The following is a 21575-nucleotide window of genomic DNA, read 5'->3' as shown; positions in this document are numbered from 1 at the left end:
ACACACTGTCTTGCCTGCTGCAATGTAAGATGTGCCTTTGCTCCTCTTTTGCCTTCTGCCGTAATTCTGAGGCCTCCCCAGCCATGTGGAACTGTGAGTCCATTAAACCTCTTTTTCTTTATAAATTACCCAGTCTCAGGCATTTCTTCATAGCAGTATGCATATGGACTAATACAGAAATATATGTCCTATTAAAACTTTTAAAAAACACAAGTACTTAATTTTCTTTGTTGAACCTTTCAATTTGCTCATAATGTTTAACATAATATTTATTTCAAGTCACCAAACTAATGACAAGATAAAGATGTGGACACACTTAGTTTGCTCAATGTTTGTTGAGGTATGCTAGTGGTTCTAACATTATTATTCATGTATTTTTAAACCTGGACATAAAAGTTTTAAATTCTCCTAGTATTTTTTAATGTATTCTCTAAAAAGAATTGTATATATATATTCCCATGTGTGTGTAAAATTTTTTGCTGACTTCTAATACAACCTACTGTAAGTTACAGTTAAAATGTTTAATTTTCCAATCTTTGAATGCTATTCTATATTTATAGCCAATGTGACTTAGTGTTGCAATCCAGAGCCAGGATTAGGGTAAAGGAAGTGAGGCCCTGGGGCTCAAAATTTAGGAGGCATTTGCTCCCAGGGCTGACACTGCACTTGTGGGACCCTCAGAGCAAATGTCTCCTTAAATTTCCCAGCCTAGCAATGTCACTAGCAGCTTCAGCCCCAAGTTACAAATTGTGCTCTATGCTCTTTACCAATAAATGGCCTACTGCACTATCCTGAGTGTTACTGTGTCACCTACCCTGATATAGCCACTTTTCTTACCATCGATTTGTGTTCTAGTGAAGAGTTCAGACCTACATACATCAGACTAAATGTGCATAAGGAAAAGAAGTGAATCAAAGAAACAAAAGAGATGATTATACCAGAAGCTAAAATGTCAACTTCATAGCAATTGAAATAAATTTAAAAGACCACATTAAAATACCAGAAAGTAATTGCGATTGGGGGAGCTGTTTTAAAATTAGCTAGGGTGTTATAAAATCTCTTGCCTCAGTTTATGGAACAGCAATCATTTGAGGTGTAGCTGGAAGAAACTGGATTACAGCATGTTCTAACTTCAGGGGAATTGAAGAGAACAGAAAAAATACTGCCAGTTTGTGGATCTGGCAACCTTCTCCTCAGAGACTGTGCTGTAAAATCCCAAGATAGCCATGACTTGACTATCTGTAGCTCACCATTTTGTGAGCATCTACTTTGTTCCAGGTACCCATCATACTTTAATTCTCACAGCAACTTGTTTTAAAGAAATTACAGAGTATCAGAGTAATTAAGGTAATTGCAAATACCCAGGCAATTTACAATTTTCAGACCTGGATTTTATTCCAAGTTTATCTAATTCCAAAGCCTTCAATATGAATCATTGCTTGTGTTTCATGATTGTGAAATGTAAGAACGATGTAATTACTGCAATTTTAAAAACCAGAATGATTAGCCTTACAATTTGGGTAATATTTAAGCATCTTACCCTAAGGTCAGATCATTGGGCTCTCTTTATTATATGTATTCTCATTCAGTTTCCCAGTAGAAACACTAAACTACACTGTGTTCTACACACACACACACACACACACACACACACACACTCTCTCTCTCTCTCTCTCAAATAGAACCATGTTTTAATCTCAAAATGCAGAATTAAGGAAAAATGATCTGTCCCAATATTTACTACTTAGCCTAAGCTTGTAAATAATTATCATCCCTACAAACGTTTAAATATCCCAGTCCAACTAGTAATTATGGTAGCATTGCATGAGCTTAATATTAAAGTTTTTCATATTTTAGCATTATGAGCCTTACTTATCAGTAAGTCAGCAATTGCTTTTATGTTTTGGAGAAAAGCTGCTATGTCTTTATCTAAAGTAAGTAAAAAAGTAGTGGTCTCCTTTATTAAGAAAACATGTGACTGATCCTGTAGTTATTAAGAGGTTATTTTTCTCACTTGTGTCTTTCTCATATGGAGGATACATTTAAATGTAAAACTCTATATATCCTCATTCATATATTATTGTTTGTGCGTGCACAGGGATTGTGTGTGTTGTTACAGAGATTGGGAGTGGGGAGGCAGAGGGGAACTGATATTTAGTGAATATCTTTTATGTAATAGATGCTCCTTTTAGCTCTCTACATTGTTTTTCATTTAGTACTCACAAAATTTGATTATGCTCTGTGTTTTTCAGAACTCTCCTGTTGCAAGTGACAGAAACTCAATTCAAAATGACTAAAGCAAGCAAGTGGTTTATAAAATAGGCTCATATTGCCAGAAATGCAGGGTAGGCTGGCTATACTCACAGGCAGAGGTTCATATAATGTCATTAATCACCTGATGGGTTCTTCCTGCCCATTGCACAGACAAGACCAATTCACTGAGACTGTTATTTTGCAGTAAAAAAAAGAGTTTAATTAATGCAAGGCTGACCACATGGGATAAGTGAGGTTATCACTCAAATCAGTTTCTCTGAAGGCTTGGAGGTTAGGGTTTTTCAAGGAGAGTTTGGTGGGCAAGGGACTAGGGAATGGGTGTTCCTGATTGGTTGGAGATGCAATTATAAGGATGTGAAAAACAGTCCTCTTGTGCTGTGCCCACCTCTCTGTTGGGGTCCATAGGACTGGTTGAATCATGAATCATGAGTCCAGGTGGAGATCAGTCAGTTGCCAGCATGCAAAAGTCTGGAAAGCATCTCAAAAAACCAGTCTCACTGATATAGCTGGGATGTTTTTACCCTCCAAATCTCATATTGAAATGTGGTCCCCAATGTTGGAGGTGGGGCTTGGTGGGAGATGTTTGGGTCATGAAGACAGACTGTTCATGAATGACTTGGGGCCCTTTTCACAGTAATGAGTGAGTTCTTATATCATTTCCCAGAGGAACTGGTTGTTTCAAAGAGCCTGGGAGCTCTCTGGCTCCCTCTCTCACATGTGACATGCTTGTTGCCCCTTCACCCTCTGCCATAAGTAAAATCTTCCTAAGACCTCACCAGAAGTCAAGCAGATGTTGGTGTCATGCTTATATGCTTACATGTCTGCACAACCGTGAGCCAAACAAACCTCTATTTTTTATCAATTACCCAACCTCAAGGTATTTCTTTATAGCACAGCAAATGAACTAACAGAAGTTCTACAATGGTGAGGTCATCTATAGGATCAACTGGGGAAGTTACAAATCTTCTGACCTCTGCCCACATGACTCCTGAGCAATATAGGATTATACAAGCTATGCCTACATCTCAGCAGAGTTCAGGCCCCTGCCATAATTCTTATCTCATGGCCTTTCATTAGTTTTCAGTCCCTGAGCAAAGAGGGGTTTAGTTTTAGGGAAGGACTATTATCGAGCTTGTTTCCAACTTAAACTAAACTAAATTCTTCCCATGGTTTTTTGGCCTATGCACAGAAATGAGTAAAGACAGCCAGTCTGTGAGGCTAGAAGAAAGATGCAGTCAGCCATGTTAGATTTCTCTCACCCTCAATCTCTGCAAAGGTGGTTTCAATTCCTTCCTTGGGCTTCACCCCACCTTAATCCTTAGGCATGAACTATGGAGATGGAAAAAGACTGAGGACTCCTCTAACTTCTTCCTGTTGACAGTGGGCATAGTTGGGATGGGGTTTCCCCGAGGGCAAGAGGGGTGAAACCATTTTGCAGTTGTCTGTATGTATTCACACGTGCCTAGTTGGAGTCTCAAGTTCTGCATAACAAAAACACTAACATTCTTATCTATGGCTTCAGTACAGCACCTGAGAGAACAGTGGACTATAAGATAATAATGAGCCCTAACATAAGAGGTAAAATTCTTAGCTTCAGGAGTCTCTGTAAAACTGATCTGAGGCCTTGAGGGATCCAGGTGAATGACCGTGAAAACCAGTCAGATATTGGGTTGTTAGTGGAGACTCAAAAACAATGGACAAGAATGGAATCTAATAACAAGCGTACTATAATTTTTCTGAAATAATGTTTATCTCTTCACTTTTTCATTTCTATCAAAGACATATCATAGTAGGACTAATTTATTTGCAAAATAAATTTTATTCTTATTATACTTGGCCTAATTATACACATAAAATGAGGTGAGAATAATTAATTGCCATATATCCTTTTATTAAATTGGCTTTTCTGGGACTTTTTTTATAAGGAATCTCAGATTAGACCTTTTAAAAGCCTCTTGAGCCCAACCAAGGATTTATTTGTGCCTGCAGATGTTTGTATGAATTGAGTGAATTCCTTCCTTCTCAATGTTTCCAAAATAACTTGGGGTTCCTTGGCCTGTTGGAAAGTGACATTCTTCACTTACTACAGGTTAGGAAACCTGTAGAGGACAAGGTATGAGACCAATTTTCCCAAGGAACTTTTGTTGGCTCTGTAGTTCAATATCAATTCTTCAAAGCAGTCTGAAAACATGTCATACCAGTCAAAGCCTTGGTAAAATAATCAGTGTCTACAATTGTTTCCCGTTAGAAAAGAAAACAGATTCTCATTGAATTATTGCATGTAAATATATTGTCATAAAATTAAAATGTTCATAAATAGTTTCCAAATTCTGGAGAATTCAGGTAGAGAGAAAGATATATATGCCAAATGTTGCTCAAGGAAGTATACTTTACTCAGTTGTTAAAACATTGTAAACAGCTCAAAAGAAAATAAGTTTTCTTGACTCTGGAAGACAAGCAATAAATCATAAAAAGATTATTTCAGTCTTTTATTAGTTCAGTCCATGCCAATAACTCCTGTTTTGCTCAAATATCATGAATACATCAGCTTTCCATGACAGTCTGGGAAGTTTTCCTATTTCAAAGGCACAATTTCTAAAGTTATCAGAAACTTGCATTCAAGAACACCTGTCAGAGTTCTATAGCTGATTATAAAATTACCTTTCCAAAAGGATCGATCTAAAGCATTTGTGGATGACAAAAGTTTTAGAACATTCAGGGTTAATGATACAATTGGTGAAAATGAGCTTATTTTGTGGCATAAAAGTTTTAACATAATTATAATTATTACTGGTGACATATACAGAGACATATCAGAATACAAGAATCTCATGCAATTCTGTAACACACAATAATTACACATCCATACAAATATGATCCGAAGAAAGCCAAACACTATTTCATACTTGAAAATATATCCTGTATGATTTTAATGCAACAAATTAACCAAACGTCTCTTTTGGACTTCAGAGGACCTAATATTTAAAAAAGTTAATAAGACAAAAANATAGACCAAGTATCTAAATTCTGAAGATTTTTTTTTATTTTACCAATAATCTTAAAAACTATCTTTGTTTACCAAAGATTGCTGAAGTTGTATTAATTAAAAGGAATTAAATAACATATTTGGGGGCAGATTTCTCATGAATGCTTTATCCCCATCCCCTTTGGTACTGTCCCCGTGATAGTGAATGAGTTCTCATTAGATCTGGCTGTTGAAGAGTGTGTGGCACCTCCCAACTCTCCCGCTTGCACCTGCTTTCACCATGTGATGTGCCTGCTCACTTACCACATTCTGCCATGATTGTAAGTTTCCTAAGGCATCCCCAGAAGCCAAGCAGATGCCAGCATCATGCTTCCTATACAACCTACAGAGCTGTGTGCCAATTGAACCTATTTTCTTTATAATTACCAAGTGTCAGGTTCATCTTTACAGCAATATGGGAACACAGTAATACACTGGCTCCCCCAAAAGAGAGAAATGCTGGGGGATGAGACAGTGCAATGCTTCCACAATGTATGTCATTGCACGAACATTTTCCCATGGCTGCTGGGCAACCCATCACCCATCAGCCTATTCTGTAATCAGCCCATCCCTCATTCCATGCCTTCTAGGTGCCCAAGAGCATGCTTTTATTATCAAAACATGCAAAGAAAGGAGTATCACCCTGTAGTAATAACCACTCACTGTAAGCAACTGCCATTAGCCATCCTTAAAAAAAAATATATATATACATATATATACATATACTACATAGCTATTATACATTCAGGCTTAATGTTTTGTCATAATGCAAAATAATTTCTGATGCCCTCAAAAGTCAAAAAGGTCAGTTAACACAAAGCAAAACAGTGTAGAGCCTTAGGATTTGAGACAGATCTGTCTATTTACAATTCTTGGGGATCCAAGAGGAAAACAGGTTTTTCCCAAAACAAAGTCTGAGGTTCCTTCTCTGTTTTCCCCAAGGGATCCCATCTATTAGAAATTACTTTAGATCCCCTCATACGGACACTCAGTTTAGCAAGAGGAAGTGACAGGCAGAAGTAAATGGAGAAACAGAATTCAGTTGACTGAGGGAAAAAAAACTTAAAAAAAGATATCAAGAGAGAAAAATCATAGAAGCCTTATATAAATATATATATATATTTGAATATCCACTTTTAATTAAGCTGGGTTATAACTTTAAGAAAATCCTTTCAAATCTCTTATTAACAGACTGTAGCCAGGACAAACCACCAAAACCTCTGGCTTTTAAGTATTATTTTTCCCTATAGTTATTCTCCCAAGTGAAACCAATAAGCCCCAACTAAGGCCATGATTTATGACACACAATGTGTCCCTAAAGAGGTGGCAAGCAGTTTTCACAGGATCTACCCTAAAGGTAACTCAGAGAAAGGAAAGTTTCACTGGCTATAAATGGGGTACAACTTACATTTCTATCCAGTCATATTCTGCAGGGCCTCAGCTTCTCAGCTAACCATCTACATACAAAGGTCCCAAAACACTATATGCCCACACAGATGGAAGGCAGGAAAACAAAACCATACATGGGAGGGAAAAGATCAATAAGTGGCACAGCTGACACAGGTATCAAAATAAAGAGGATCTATTCCCTAAGCCAGGACTTGAACCCATGCCAGCACCACAAAAGGGCAAAGCCTTACCTACTGAGCTATAGCATGGGTGAGTTTTCATTCCTCTTCCCAGGAGTCTGGAACAGTCATTTGTGAACTTGCAAAGGATTTTAAAACTACCCAAGGGAATTCTCAAGGCTAGCCATGACACTATTATTAACCTCTTTTCAATTATTTGGAATAAGAGAACTCTAGAATCTTTTTTTCTTTCAATGGTGTGCTTAGTTTCAATAGTGACTCAACCTCAAACCTTTTTAAAGCCAGGATGAAAATTTTCCAGGTGTTCATCATATGATATGGTTTGGATCAGTGTCTCCACTGAAATCTCATGTTGAAATGTAATCCCCAATGCTGGAGGTGGGGCCTGGTGGGAGGTGATTGGATAATGGGGGTGGTTACTTATGAATGGCTTAGCACCATCCCCCTAGTCTTGTTCTTGAGATAGAATTCTCACGAGATCTGGTTGTTTAAAATTGTGTAGCCTCTCCCCAGTCTCTCTCTCAGCCCTGATCCTACCATGTAAGATGCCTGCTTCTGCTTTACCTTCTGCCATAAGTAAAAGCTCCCTGAGACCTTCCCAGAAGCAAATGCTGCTACATTTCTTGTACAGCCTGTGGAACCATGAGCCAATGAAACCTGTTTGCCTTATAAATTATCCAGTCTCAAGTATTTCTTTATAGTAGTGCAAGAATGGACTAATACCCCATACAAGCAAGAAGTATTTCTAGAGAGTGGGTAGAAAAGGCTTCCTTACAATCTCCAAGAATGTCCTGTCAGAAATGGGATTAAGGCAGCAAAAGAAGACAAAGGCCCCATAGGAATGGGTCCTTTTAAGAAAAAATTCACCTAAGGGCCTGATACATTCAGGATGGAGAATGTGCTGATGTTTCTTGGACTCCCAGTCTTTCAGACAAGCTGCCTAATATGAACCTGAAAATTTCTGCCTTCTGGATGGCAGAATACCCCCACGTGGTTACAAAGTCAAGCTCCCAAGAACATGAAACAAGATGAGAGAGAAACTTTATCTAGTTTTTGCTTCAGGGACCTGCAGCAAAGTTTATATCTGACCAGTCTGCAGGACCAGCTCAATTGGTGGGTATATTTGGGTCCTAGGCCACCTTCTATCTTATGGTATTCCTCTTTGTGACAGAATGACTCAGAAAGATAAATGTATAGCACAAAGTAGGCTGTATGCCATATTCCCCACAACCTTAGATTAGTCTCATAAATCCTTTCCCTTATCAATGAAAACCTTTCAGAGGAGACAAACATTAATTTTTACCATTTACTCACTGGTTTGGACACACACACAGAGAAGCCAGAAGCTGGTCAGAAATTCTTACCCTTTTGCCAGCTTGCCAAGTTTCTGGGCTCCTTTTTCTGTAACTTCCAGAAGAGCAGAGTAGAGTTTGATGAAACCACTCTCTGCACTATATTTGTGGGGGCCAAGTTGCAATACAGAAGGAAGTCATCCTTTTCTATTTCATGGAATCATAGGAAAAAGCCTCTCAATCGTGCAAGATGCAGACCAACAGGCTGTATGGGGAATTGAATTAACATTTCCCATTCTGGCCTGAATGATATACATGTGACAAAACACAGACAGTAGTCATCCCACTCAGCACCGAAGTATCAACCTGGCAAAGCTCAAACATCACCCACTGGCCTCTGTTGTCTTTGATCTACTCAAGGTCAGGAGAGATGATCTCCAACCCAGAATTTCAAGTCAGTATCTGGGCAAGATGGAAGGGCAAATGGTCACCCTGAGTTAGACCTGTTGAGCTTCCTTCAGGGCTCACCAAATGTGAGCAAACCAAAAAAGAGGATTCTCCAAATGAAGGCATGCTGGACTTCTATTAGCAATTCCTTCAGGGATCCCTCCATATAAATAAACACACACACATGGGGCTGACAAAATGTGGATTGGGACCAAGGAGGGCAGATCCTGGATGAACCCCCAGATTTGTAACCACCTGATGGGTTCTTCCTGTCCATTGCACAGACAAAACCAACTCACTGAAACTGTGGTATTGCAGCAAAAAAGAGTTTAATTAATGCAAGGTAAGCCACATGCATGGAACTTCCAGTTCCATGGAAGAACTGGAGTTATTATTCAACTCAGTCTCCTCCAAGGTTCAGAAGTTAGGGTTTTTAAAGGATATTTTGATGGACAGAGAACTAGGGAATGAATGTTGCTAATTGGTTGTGGATGAAATCATAGGAATGTGGAAAACAGTCCTTGTGCACTGAGTCCACCTCTTTGTTGGGGGCACATGACGGCTTGAATCATTAGTCACATGTTTGGGTGAGATCAGTTCATTGCCAGAATGCAAGTCTGAAAAATATCTCACGAGTTCAGTCTTAAGTTCTATAACAGTGATGTTATCTATAGGAGCAATTGGGAAAGTCAAAAATCTTGTGACCTCTGCCCACATGACTCCTAAGTAGTAAAGGATTATAGAAACTATGCCTCTATAATCCTAATCTCAGAGTTCAGACCCCTTTCATAAGCCTAATCTCATGGCCTTTGTTAGTTTTCAGTCTCTGAGGAAGGAGGGGGTTAGTATTTGGGAGGGACTGTTATCATCTTCAATTTCAAGTTAAATTGTAAACTAAATTTCTTCCATAGTTAACTTGGCCTATGTCCAGGAATGAATGAAGATAGTCAGCCTGTGAGGCTAGAAGCAAGAAGAAATCAGCCATGTTAGATTTATTTCAGTGTCATAATCTTTGCAAAGGTGGTTTTATCATCAATACACAATCTAACTCTCTTTAACTCTGAGGTCTACACTGTACCATCCTGGCTCAATTCTCCAGAAGTCTCTCAAATCATGTCAGCAAAACAGATCCAGCAACTGCTGGCTTACATCTGTAGCTCGTCAATCCCAGAGAGAGTAAATTCATCTTTCGAAGATGCTTCATTGAGTTCCCACATTGAATTCAATTAGAACACCTTGGTTTCATAACCAACTTTGAACAAGAAACAGAAACAAAGAGAGTTTGGTGCCCCATTGACCAAACCTTCATCCTATTACCCTGCTTAGTGCCACGCAGGAGAAACTCTACTTGAAGCACATGGGCTTACCATTGGGAGAGGAGTGCTTTCCCAGGGAAAGGTCAGAGATTATCAGAGAAGGAAGAGATGGGGTAAGCATAGGGTTCTGAATAGAAGGTATCAACTTAAATTTCAATTTCAGATCAATAATTAATATATTGATTATAATTATGTACCAAATGTTGTATAATTTTTATTATAAATATGTCCCATGCAATATTTGGAACAATACTAAAAAATTATTCCTTGTTGATCTAAATTCAAATTAAAGTGTGTTTCCTCTACTTTTGTTGGTCAAATTTGGCGATTCTAAATAAGCAAAAACAGCAGAAGTATACTACAAAGACCCTATTAACATAACATTTTTCACATGAGAATGTCATAGCTTGGAAACATTTTATAACAAGTCCCAAATCATACACATATTGCATATCTTAACATAAATTCATAGCTTACTATAAAGTCCCTATTTAATCTACACCTATTTTTCTTGCCCTAGGTCCCTTGAAGTAAAAGGTCCTATACGTACACTTGAAACTAAGAAACTAATCTTTAAACACAGTAATGCTCAACTGCAACCAATTGAAATGAATTCCTGACTCATCAACATAAACTTCAGTAGACTCAGCAAATATTTGTAGTTTCACATTATTCTAAGAACTCTAATTAGCCAATATTCTGTAATTCACACCTTTTTCATGGTCCCTGTGTGATGGCAAACCTGACTAATTGAGAGGAATATTCCAAGGTGGTGGAAAGAAGATCGAGGAAGTGACACAAGGAGGCTACACAGAAATTAACTTTCATCACACACAGCTTACCAATAAAGAAATACAAAAGAAACTTGATAGTGCCTGGAGTCAGACAGATCCTGGTGACAAGAAGAACTGAAAACATGGTCTCCACGGATGAGCAGGAAGTTAAAAAACCTAACAGAGAGGATCTAAAGAGAAGAGAAATCTTGTTTCATTTGTGTTAAGTACATAAAGCTAACCCCAATTTCAGACTTAGTATTACTGCTCCAATGTTATCTTCTTTGTTATCATTTCAGGGAAAAAAAAGGCAACTGGTTGTATTTTATTTCCTGATAGTGTATCCATAATGTTTTCATCTCCTCACAAAGACAAATTAGCATATTAGGGTTAAATGAACCTTCTATTTTAATTATGAATTTTCTCACTGTGCTTACAAACTTCCCCCTGAAGACAAAGTACAAAGAATTGATAAAGTAGATGAGGGAAGCACCAGTAGAATGCCTGCTTAAACTGATTTATTAGCTCATTAGGATGGATTAGCCTGTATCATTTATGGACGCTTGGTCTAGGTGAAACAAGCACAAGCAGTCTATCCATACAAAATAGTGAGACATAGTAATGAAATTAAGAATTGAATTTAGTTAATGGGTCATTCTGTTTAGTGTCTCCATGTTTCCAGAATGATCCAGCATGAACAAGTGGGCATGACCAGTAAGAAAATAATAATAACCGTAACAATACTTATTTATCACTTTCAATTATATAGGCTTTATGCTAAATACTTGTATAAGCTTATTTAAAATCTGCAATAATTATGTGAGGTAGATCTTATCCCCATGTTTTACAGATTAGGAGACTGTGGTTCCAATACTCATTATGGAACATACTCATGGCTGAGCTAGGGTTTGTAACACAAATCTATTCAGTTTCGAAATCCACCCCATTACCCACTGCATCATATTGCCTCCCTGGGCTGCAAAAGAAATATAAAAGTGGGGTCAGAAAATCTGTACTTTAAAAGTGTTTGAAACCTTATTCATTGACACATTTGCTACTCATCTAGACCTCTAAGCTTCCTTTCAGGAAAATAATCACTTCAAGCCTAAATATGCTCTCAGGTAATCTGGCAAAACTGTCGGAAACTGTGTTCTTATCTTCCCTCTGACCCCCCAGGCACCCTGCTGAGATGCCTGATGCAGGACTTCCTTTCATGTTCAGCACCTAAAACAATCCCAGCAGAATTCCCCCAGCCTGAAATGGACACTGCAGCTCTCATTATGTGGTGAATCTTGGGTGACACTTTCTGGCTAACAGCTCAGGTGGAAGGAAGTGAGATGCCCTTATCAAACCCCATAGCCGTGTCCTGGATTTTTAGCCATACCTCTCCTCTCCGATGTACCTTCTTTTATTTTCCATTCAATTTGATCCAGGGACAAGTCCATTTTAAAAAGCACTACTCTTCACCACAGGATTAAGAAAATGTCAGGACATACATATTTTTTTTCTTTGAGACAGAGTTTCACTCTTGTTGCCCAGGCAGGAGTGCAATGGGGCAATCTCTGCTCACTACAACCTCTGCCTCCCAGGTTTAAGCGATTGTCCTGCCTCAGCCTCCCAAGTAGCTGGGATTACAGGAATGTGCCACCGTGCCTGGCTAATTTTTTGTATTTAGTAGATATGGGGTTTCATCATGTAGGTCAGGCTGGTCTTGAACTCCTGACCTCAGGTGATCCACCTGTCCAGCCTCCCAAAGTGCTGGGATTACAGGTGTGAGCCACGGCACTGGCCAGGACATACACTTTTGAAATAAAACCCATATGGTGTCTGGTATTCATCACTCTTGATGTCCCACAGTTTCCAACCTAACACATCAGTCCTGCCCCCTTTTTGGTAAATGTAAATGCTATCATGACTTCGTCAACTGTTCAGGCTACCTACCCAGATGAATTGGTCAGGCAACCAATTATCAATGGGAGGGTGGGGTTACAATGAAAAGAAAAGAATCCAACAAACCACAGTCCCCTGGTTGAGGACTCTACCTGCTGCGCTAACTTTGTGACTGATAGGTTTTATGCATGGTGCTAGCACTCAGATGATTTGTGAGCATTTTAACAAGGACTGTGAGGAGGCACTCTTTCAACCCAGTGGAATGAATCTAATATTTGGAATTCCCAGCCCCAACTGACAAGTAGGACTCAAAAAACAATACCCCAAAATGAAGGCCTCAGAAACACCTTAGAAATAAAAGTTTGTCTCTAACTTTCTCTTGCTCTCCTGTCTCTCAGTTTCATTCTTGGGCTAACCACAGAAACTATACTCCTTCTTCCCCGAGGCAGGTCACAGAAAGCAGAATGCTTTTTTTTGAAAGGCAGCCATAAAACAGAAAAATATCCTATGTGAAAACTAGTCACAAGTTATCTGACCAACTTTATTTGACTGTAAGTTATAAAACCCCTTCCAGAGAGGGACCTGCCCCAAACCCAGAAGGAAAGATGCAGACACAATGAGGTCAAGAGTCTAGACAGACTGGCTTTGCTGGATTTCCCAATCAGTCTATTAGCATCAGCACATGCCCCTTTTGTCCAGTCACATTTTTACATGGCTTTCTATACTTTGTTGAACATAAGCATAAAAATGAAAAATTTCCCCAGTATTTTGGGGTCTTCATTCTAAAGGCTCCCAAGTATACATGTTAAATAAATGTATATGCCTTTTCTCTAATCAACCTGCCTTTTGCAATTTGATTTTTCAGTGAAACTTCAGGAGGAGAAGTTAACCCTTTTGGCCCTACATAGGGAATTGTAGAGGAGAAATTATATGTTTCATACTTCATATAATACTCTAATATTTTGATGCCATTTTATGTACATACAAAGCCAATCCTGACAATGTAGACAAAGGAAAGGGCACTCTACTAAGAATTGAATACAAGGAACCTTATCCTAGTCAGTTGTTGAAGTAGAGGTTTTTAAAGGTATTTAATCCTTTTAGGATTGTTTACTGGATGGTAGATAATTTCTAGAACTCTGACTGATATGCTTCTATGATTTTGTGTAATTCAGAAAAAGATGCTCTTTACCCAGAGGCCATTCAGCACATTTTGTCTAACCATCACTACTATATTCCCTCACTAACAGTAGTTCGCAATTAAATGGTATGACCTGAAACTAATAAAAGCCCTAAAAGAAAACCCTAGACAAAACTTCTGAACATTGGCTCGGCATAGAATTTATGCTAAGACCTCAAAGCAAATGCCAGACAAAAAGACAAATAGATAAATGGGACTCAAACTAGCTTCTGCATAGCAAAATAAATATCAACAGAGTAAACAGACAGTGTAAAGAATGGGAGAAAATATTTGCAAACTATGAGTGTAACAAAGGACTAATATCCAGAACCTACAGGAACTCAAACCAACAAGAAAAAATGAAAGAACCCCATTAAAAATTGGACAAAGGACAAACAGACATACCTCAAAAGAAGACATCCAAGTGGCCAACAAAACATATGAAAAAATGTTCAACATCAGCTAAATCAATAAAAGAAAATGCAATTAATTGCAATGAGAATACCATCACACCACCCAGTCAGAAAGGCCTATTCTTTAAAAAGGTTTTTAAAAAACAGATGGTAGGAGGATGCAGAAAAAAGAGAACACTTATACACTCTAGGGTAGGGATGTAAATCAGTCAACTCCCTATGAAAAACAGTATGGAGAATTTCTCAGAGAACTAAAAAATAGAACTACATTTTGACCCAGTAATTCCACTACTGGGTATCTGTGAAAGAAAAGGAATTAACTTATCAAAAAGACACCTGTATTCATATGTTCTACTCAACAGCAAGCACTATCACAATAGCAAAGTCATAGAAGCCCAACCTAAGGATGGATCTGATGGATGTGGATGAATATATATATAATAATATATATAATATACACCAGAAACACACAACACACACATATACACTGAAATATTACACAATCATGAAAAAGAATGAAATAATTTTTTTTTGCGCAACGTGGATGGGGCTTTGCCATTATCCTAAGTAAAATAACTCAGAAAACAGAAAATCGAATAGCGTATATTCTACCTAATAAGTGGAAGCTCAACAAGTGGGTACAATATGGACATACAGAGGGAAATAACAAACACTGGGGTTTCTAAAGAGGAGAGGGTGGGAATGGGTGAGGGATTGGAAAAGATAACTACTGCTACAGCATTCACTATTCCAGGTGATGGGCACACTAGAGCCCAAATTTCAATCATTATGCAATATATCCACATAACAAGCTGCAACACTCTCCTGAATCTATAAAAATAAAAAACGTAAAAAAAAAAATAGTTAGTAAGTATCTGCTAATGTTTGTCTTCCAGCAGAATCTCCACAGACAGGGAACTTTCCTGAATAATTTTAAAATATATAGTGCTTACTGAGCACTTACTATGCTCTCCAACCTATGCAAAACCTGTTCTACTGCATCCCTACCTAGAGGGTATAAGTGCACTGCAAAAAACTGTTTAAAAGAACTTCAGTCATGGTCCCTGAACACATACCTGGATGGGGTGAAGAGGTAGTTGTTTAAAGGCATTTTGGTTTTCCTTTCCTTCTTGGAAGTTTCAGACTAGGTGATAAATTACCTAAGTGCTACCACAAGGTGCACAAGGTGACCCCTGCCCACTATCTCCATGTTTGTGGAATTTGTGACATAAAGATCAATGTATAGCCAGTAGATAGCTTATGCTATTTTAATGAACCAATGTAAATTCTTGGGGAACAACTTAAGAACTGCCCCTTAACTTCTTATTTGTTTTCCTTTAAAACCCACTCATAACTGCTGCTAATGGGAGCGTATGTTCAGGACAACTTGAATCTATGATTCTTGTGCTTTGGTCCTCAACCTTAGCCCAATAAACTCTTTCTTCATATTAAGTTTACCTCAGTTTCTTCTTTTAGGTCAACAGCATTACTACATACTTCCTCTTTGTAAGTAAGAAGACAAAAGCTCAGTGAGGTTTGTAATTTATATGTAGGGCTAAAAGTCTGGTCAGCAGAGGCAGCAAAATTTAAATCTGAAGAACCAGGTTCTGCCTTTGTTCATAGATATGAATGGAAAGGTAGCATCCTGTGTTATGCTAATTGGAGGCCTCCACATGGAGCAACGTCGACAGAGAATGCACAGGATGAAGGAACACTAAAGCATTTCACTGTGAACCCTGAAAGAGCCAGTCTTGCTCTTTTGTAACATTTCTTAATAGCAACAAAAGTAGTAGGGTGGTTATTGGTGCTGAGTCTTTAACAAGTAAAATCCTCTTGTTCAGCCTGTAGGTGCAATGCCCATTTCTTCCCATGAAAGCCAAAACAAAAGCTCTTGCCCACATTTTCCTCCTGCTTCCTCTGCCTTCTCATGGGTGCTGGCGCTTCCTCATGTGGACCTGGGTAGTGGGTTCTTCTCCCTCCTCTTGGGAACTATGAGTAACAACTATCTTTTCCATGGCAGTCTTCTCCTGATCCACTGGCCTCACCATACCTGAATAATATAAAAAACCTACATTTTAAAACGTATTGACTGATTTGTGTAAACTGTCTATGTCTTCATTTTTTTTCTTCTGTAAAATTGAGATACTAATAGTTATCTTTTTCATCTTGTTAATGAAAATTTCTGTAAATGAATGTGAATGAAGGGCTCAGCACAGTGCCAGGCCTGGGGTGAGAATCAACAACTGGTAGCATTATCATAATTATTCTTTATGAAATTATTATTATCAATAGAGAATATCCTTCTGGAAAGTATGGACCAATCTGATTTACCTCTGTATCTCCACTAGCTGGAAAAGAGTTGGCACTAAAAAATGGTCATTGAGTTTTAAATAAATTAAATCATTTATTCTTTTAAAGACCTTTATGACTAATGTTGATGACCTAACTAAGCCAGTCAACCTTTATGATTAGAGTGCTATAAATTAGCAGCATCTCTGTAGAATGACTGAGCAAAACTATGAGTTTTGGGGCATACACGCTTTAACTTATTTAACTTCTAACTAAATAAATAGGTGAACATAAAATTTCACACCCATAAAAGCAAGAAAATGACAAGGAAAATTCTTCCATGTGTATTTTCACCATCTTGCCATATAAACTATTAAGAGTTTGGAGTTTGGGATATATCTTTTGAGGAAAAAAACATACATTTTAAAATGAAATAAATAATAAATGTTCTTCCCTCAGAATATGATGTCTGCAGGGGACAAACAAAAGCCACATTAAGTGGCGACAGCCAACATTCTTCATAAGCAGAGTTATTCTAAAGCTATTCCATCTTAAAATTTTAATTCTAACTGTTAATTCCAGAGGCACATTATAACATGAAGTTCTGGTGAGTGAAGCAGAGCCACTCTCAAGAAGACTTTGGACTCCAATGACAATTAGAGAGTAATGAGGTATTTCAAGCTTTTGTCACATATGTGCAATCTCTGGTCTGGCTCCAACATGGATTTCTTTGCCTGTGTGGGGAAATGTTACCCAGTGAACCAAGCAGAGAGCATTGGTGTTAAAGGCAGTTACCGTTGTGTCTGGGCAATGATTTCTTGGCACATAAAACTCTCTATAATACTTCCAAAATTTGCCGTAGCTATGGGAAAACAGGATGTGAGAGAACTGTGGTGCTACAGGAAATTTCTAAATACCATTAGCACTGCTTCAGAATGACAAAGTGGTTATAAAGTAATGGCTACAAAATTCCTCCTCAGTCTTGTTCTGACGCCCTCTCTGTGGGCTGAAGTTGACTGATTTAAGGAGCAGTTTCAGTTCTCCTCTTGCTGTCTCCCTTTTTTGTCGTGGTTTGTTTGTCTTTCATTTCTGTCACAATGCTTATCCTTTATTAATAGCAAAATCTGGACCAATATCTGTAACCCATATCTTCTTAATTACTTATGGTTTTTATATATTCCTAAACCCACTGATGTACATGGCTAAAATTGCATCTCTTTTTTCCAATAATGGCTAATCCTTAGTGTTGATCTGAGGGAAAATATATATAAATAGTACTTAAATCATCATTGTAATGTGCCTAAGGCATGCTGACCACTGTAGCAATTTACACTCACTGTCTCTAATTTTATACAAATACTCCAGGCTAGACGTTTTCATTTTATAAATGAGGAAACTGAGACTCCAAGAGGTTAAACAAGGCAGTGAAAGTCACTCAGATGTAAGTTGTGGCTTATGAACTCTATGGCCCATACACTTTCCTATTATTGCATTTTGTGTTTCAAATTACCATTATTTTCAGTGAATCTCTAAAATTTAAAAAAAGTACTTCTTTGGTTATTTAACACAGAAATTGACACTGTTTCTGTCCTTGGGTATGTTAAGAAATAGGAAAAAAGCATTGCCTTTCTGGCAGACTCAAATCTGCCTGGTTCCATAGCATTTCTGAAGAAAATTAAGTTTTAGGCCCTGTGCAGCCTTCAAATTGAATAGATAATTCCCAGTGTTCTCCTTTCTTGGGAAAACATTTCTACTCCACTGTGAGGATCAGGTTCCCTCCTGTTGTCACCGCTCCCAAAGCTGAGCTAAGAAGACAGACGCTATGTGATTCTATGAAGACCTAGGATTAGGTGGGCCTTCTGATGAGGCGTTTAATTGGGAGGGGTGAGCACTCATTCATGTAACAAACACTGCAGGGCTGTTGATAGTGCTGGGGCCAGGGCCTTTTAATCGTGACAGTTGTTCTGTCTTGCTGAGGTGATTTCCTCAGCTTAGCATATAAAACAGAATTATCAAACAGAAAGCTGCTTGAATGCCAGTGAACAAGCACCAGGACACTAGCTATATCATCTTAGGGTAAACTAGCAAAATACCAGGAAGGAGAAATCCCCTCATGTCCCACAAAGACCCAGTGAATCAAAGGACAACCAGCTTCTTGTCAAGCTCCCTTCATCAGCAGCCCACATTAACCAACTGCCATTGTGGGTGCATGTTTCCCTCTCTCTCTTCTCTTCTTTGCTTTTTGCCTCTCAAGTGTTTAAGGCTTAGAGTTTCTCTAACCCATACCCCAGCCTTCTCATAAACTATTCATGTAGGTAAATTGGAAATGAGTCAGAACTGACACCCCTCTATGGCCTCAGCTGTTTAGGCAGGACAGGCTCTTCTGCATTGCACTTACAGACTTAACATGAGAAAGTTACCTATTAAGGACTCATTCCAAAATTAGCATTTTCTTGCTATTGAGAAATGTTACAAAAGAGCAAGATTGGTGATGGAAAGAGAAAAGGGAAGTATAGCAAATTTCAAAATAAGAGAAGCAGTTGTTTCAATGTAGCTTTGCTAAGGTTTGAATAAAATGAAGCCAAGTTCCTCCAGGCCCAGAAGGATACCACTCTCCAAACTCTTTTTTGGTATGAGTGGTGTTGAAATGCCATGTCAAAGGGTCTCCTTAACGCTTGTAAGCTCTGACAAGATATGTGCAAGGGTGAAGACAAAGACAAAAAATCCAGGGTAAAATGGGAAGGTAGGGTAATATCCCTAATCCCATACCTAGATATCCTCTCATCTGTGCCTGGCTGAGTAGATTAAAATTATCTCACAATTTTCTTACTTTGTTGAATTTTAAAATACAAAAGAGAAAGTGGGATAATTTATGGTTCATATTTCATGTTCCAAAATAACCACTGTTAAATCTTGGCATATTCACTTCAAGGTTTTTTTTTTTCCTTTGAAGATAATATTTCTCAATTGATTTCATAAAATTGAAAACTGCTTTAACAGAATTTTAAGAATTGAAAATCAAAAGGAGCATTCAAAAGATGCTCAAGATGATACTCTCATTAGAGAATTGTAAATTAAAATAAGAAAGATACCACTTCCGACCTATTCAGATGGCTAAAATCCAGAACACTGTCACCACCAAATGCTGGCAGGAATATGGAGCAACAGGAACTCTCATTCATTGCCAGTGAGAATGCAAAATTGTACAACCACTTTGGAGGACAATTGAGCAATTTCCTATAAAATCCAACATAGTCATACCGTGTGATCCAGTAATTGTGCTCCTTGGTATTTATCTAAAGAAGTTGAAAACTTACATTGACACAAAATGTATATAGTTGTTTAGAGCAGCTTTATTTATAATTGCTAAAACTTGGATGCAGCCAAATGTCCTTTAGTAGATGAATACGTTTTTTAAAAAACCCAAAGCAAACAAACAAACAAACAAAACTGGTACATCCAGACAATGGAATATAATTCAGAGCCATGAAAAGACATGAAAGAAACTGAAGTGTATATTACTAAGTGAACAAAGCCAATCTGAAAAGCCTAGATACCGTATATTTCCAATTATATGACATTCTGGGAAAGGCAACATTATGGAGACAGCAAAACGATCAGTGATTTTCAGGGGCCAGGGAGTAAGTAGAACAAATAGATTTTTTTAGGACAGTAAAGCTGTCCTATGTATGAAACTATAATGATAGATACATGCTTCTCTAGTCTGAATGTTGTATCGCTTCACCCACAAATTTACATGTTGAAACTTATTTACCTATGTGATAATATTAGTAGATAAGGCTTTTATGAGACTATTAGATCATGAGCAGGGAACTCTCATGAATAGGATTAGTGCCTTTATAAAAGTGGCCTCAGACAGGAGAATTGCTTGAATCCATGAGGCGGAGGTTGTAGTGAGCCCAGACTGCACCATTGCACTCTAGCCTGGGCAACAAGAATGAAACTCCATTTNATATATGGGAATTCTGTGAATTGTCCTCTTAATTTTGCTGTGAACCTAAAACTGTTCTAAAAAATAGTCTATTTTGAAAACAAACACAAAGGTGAAGTATTATTTTAAACTTAATTCTCACCATCCATGCATTTTTATTATTGAAATAGTTGGGTGCTATATTCTGAATATACAAGTAGATTGATGGATTTATATGCAGATGGATGAGAATAAATAAACAAATATAAATATTTATATAAAAGAATTTATAAAGTACATGCTATTTTGATAATAAAGTAAATTTTACTTGAGGTTAAAATATAGAAATAAAGCTGAAAAACTTAAAATTAATATTCTCAACTATGGTTTCAAAAAGATGCTATGAAATTTTTGGTAAAAGTTGGAGTCACTATGCTTTTTTTAAACTATGTGCTTCAATTTTAAGCCATTTCTATAATTTACTCTCCTTTAGAAGGATGCCACCAAGCTCACCAATCTTATCAACTCTCCTCAACTCTTCCTCTGGATTTTTGGTTACTGGTATTCCTATGTCAAGATCAACTTTTATAATATCAGCATTTAGTTGTTAACCATAATTCTAATAATTGGTTTTACTCCTACATTTAGTTGATATACTAGTGTTAAACAAAATTTATGGGAGACCATTTTTTTTGGACTAGCCTCCTGTACTAGATCCCAGCAGGCCAGACCAAACCAGAATGAAGCCACTCATACCAGGTGCCATGTAATCAAACTGAACGTTGAAGTGGGCCAGTTTTCCAAAATAATTCAAAACCAAATGCAGAAGATCTCAGTCAACTTAAGTCAGCATAATAAGGAAGTCCCTTGTGTTTAACCCTATAAGGAAAGTAACTTTGAAATGACCAATCTATTTCTTATTCCCTGTTTCTGCTTTTTTCAGCCCTTTTCTGTTGTAAAACCAAGCCTCTGCTCAGCTCATCAAATCACTAATTATATTTTATAGAATGTGTTGTCCAAATCTAGAATTTCCAATAAAAGTCAATCAAATCTTTAAGCTACATAAATTGAAACTTTATACCTGACAAAATTAAAAATAAAAATAAAAGCCTGAAACTTTATATTCAAATAAGCATAAAAAATAAATTTGTTGTAT

This window comes from Rhinopithecus bieti, unplaced genomic scaffold (assembly GCF_001698545.2).
Source record: "Rhinopithecus bieti isolate Rb0 unplaced genomic scaffold, ASM169854v2 scaffold_42097, whole genome shotgun sequence".
Classification (NCBI taxonomy): domain Eukaryota; kingdom Metazoa; phylum Chordata; class Mammalia; order Primates; family Cercopithecidae; genus Rhinopithecus; species Rhinopithecus bieti.
This window is presented reverse-complemented; position numbering follows the sequence as displayed.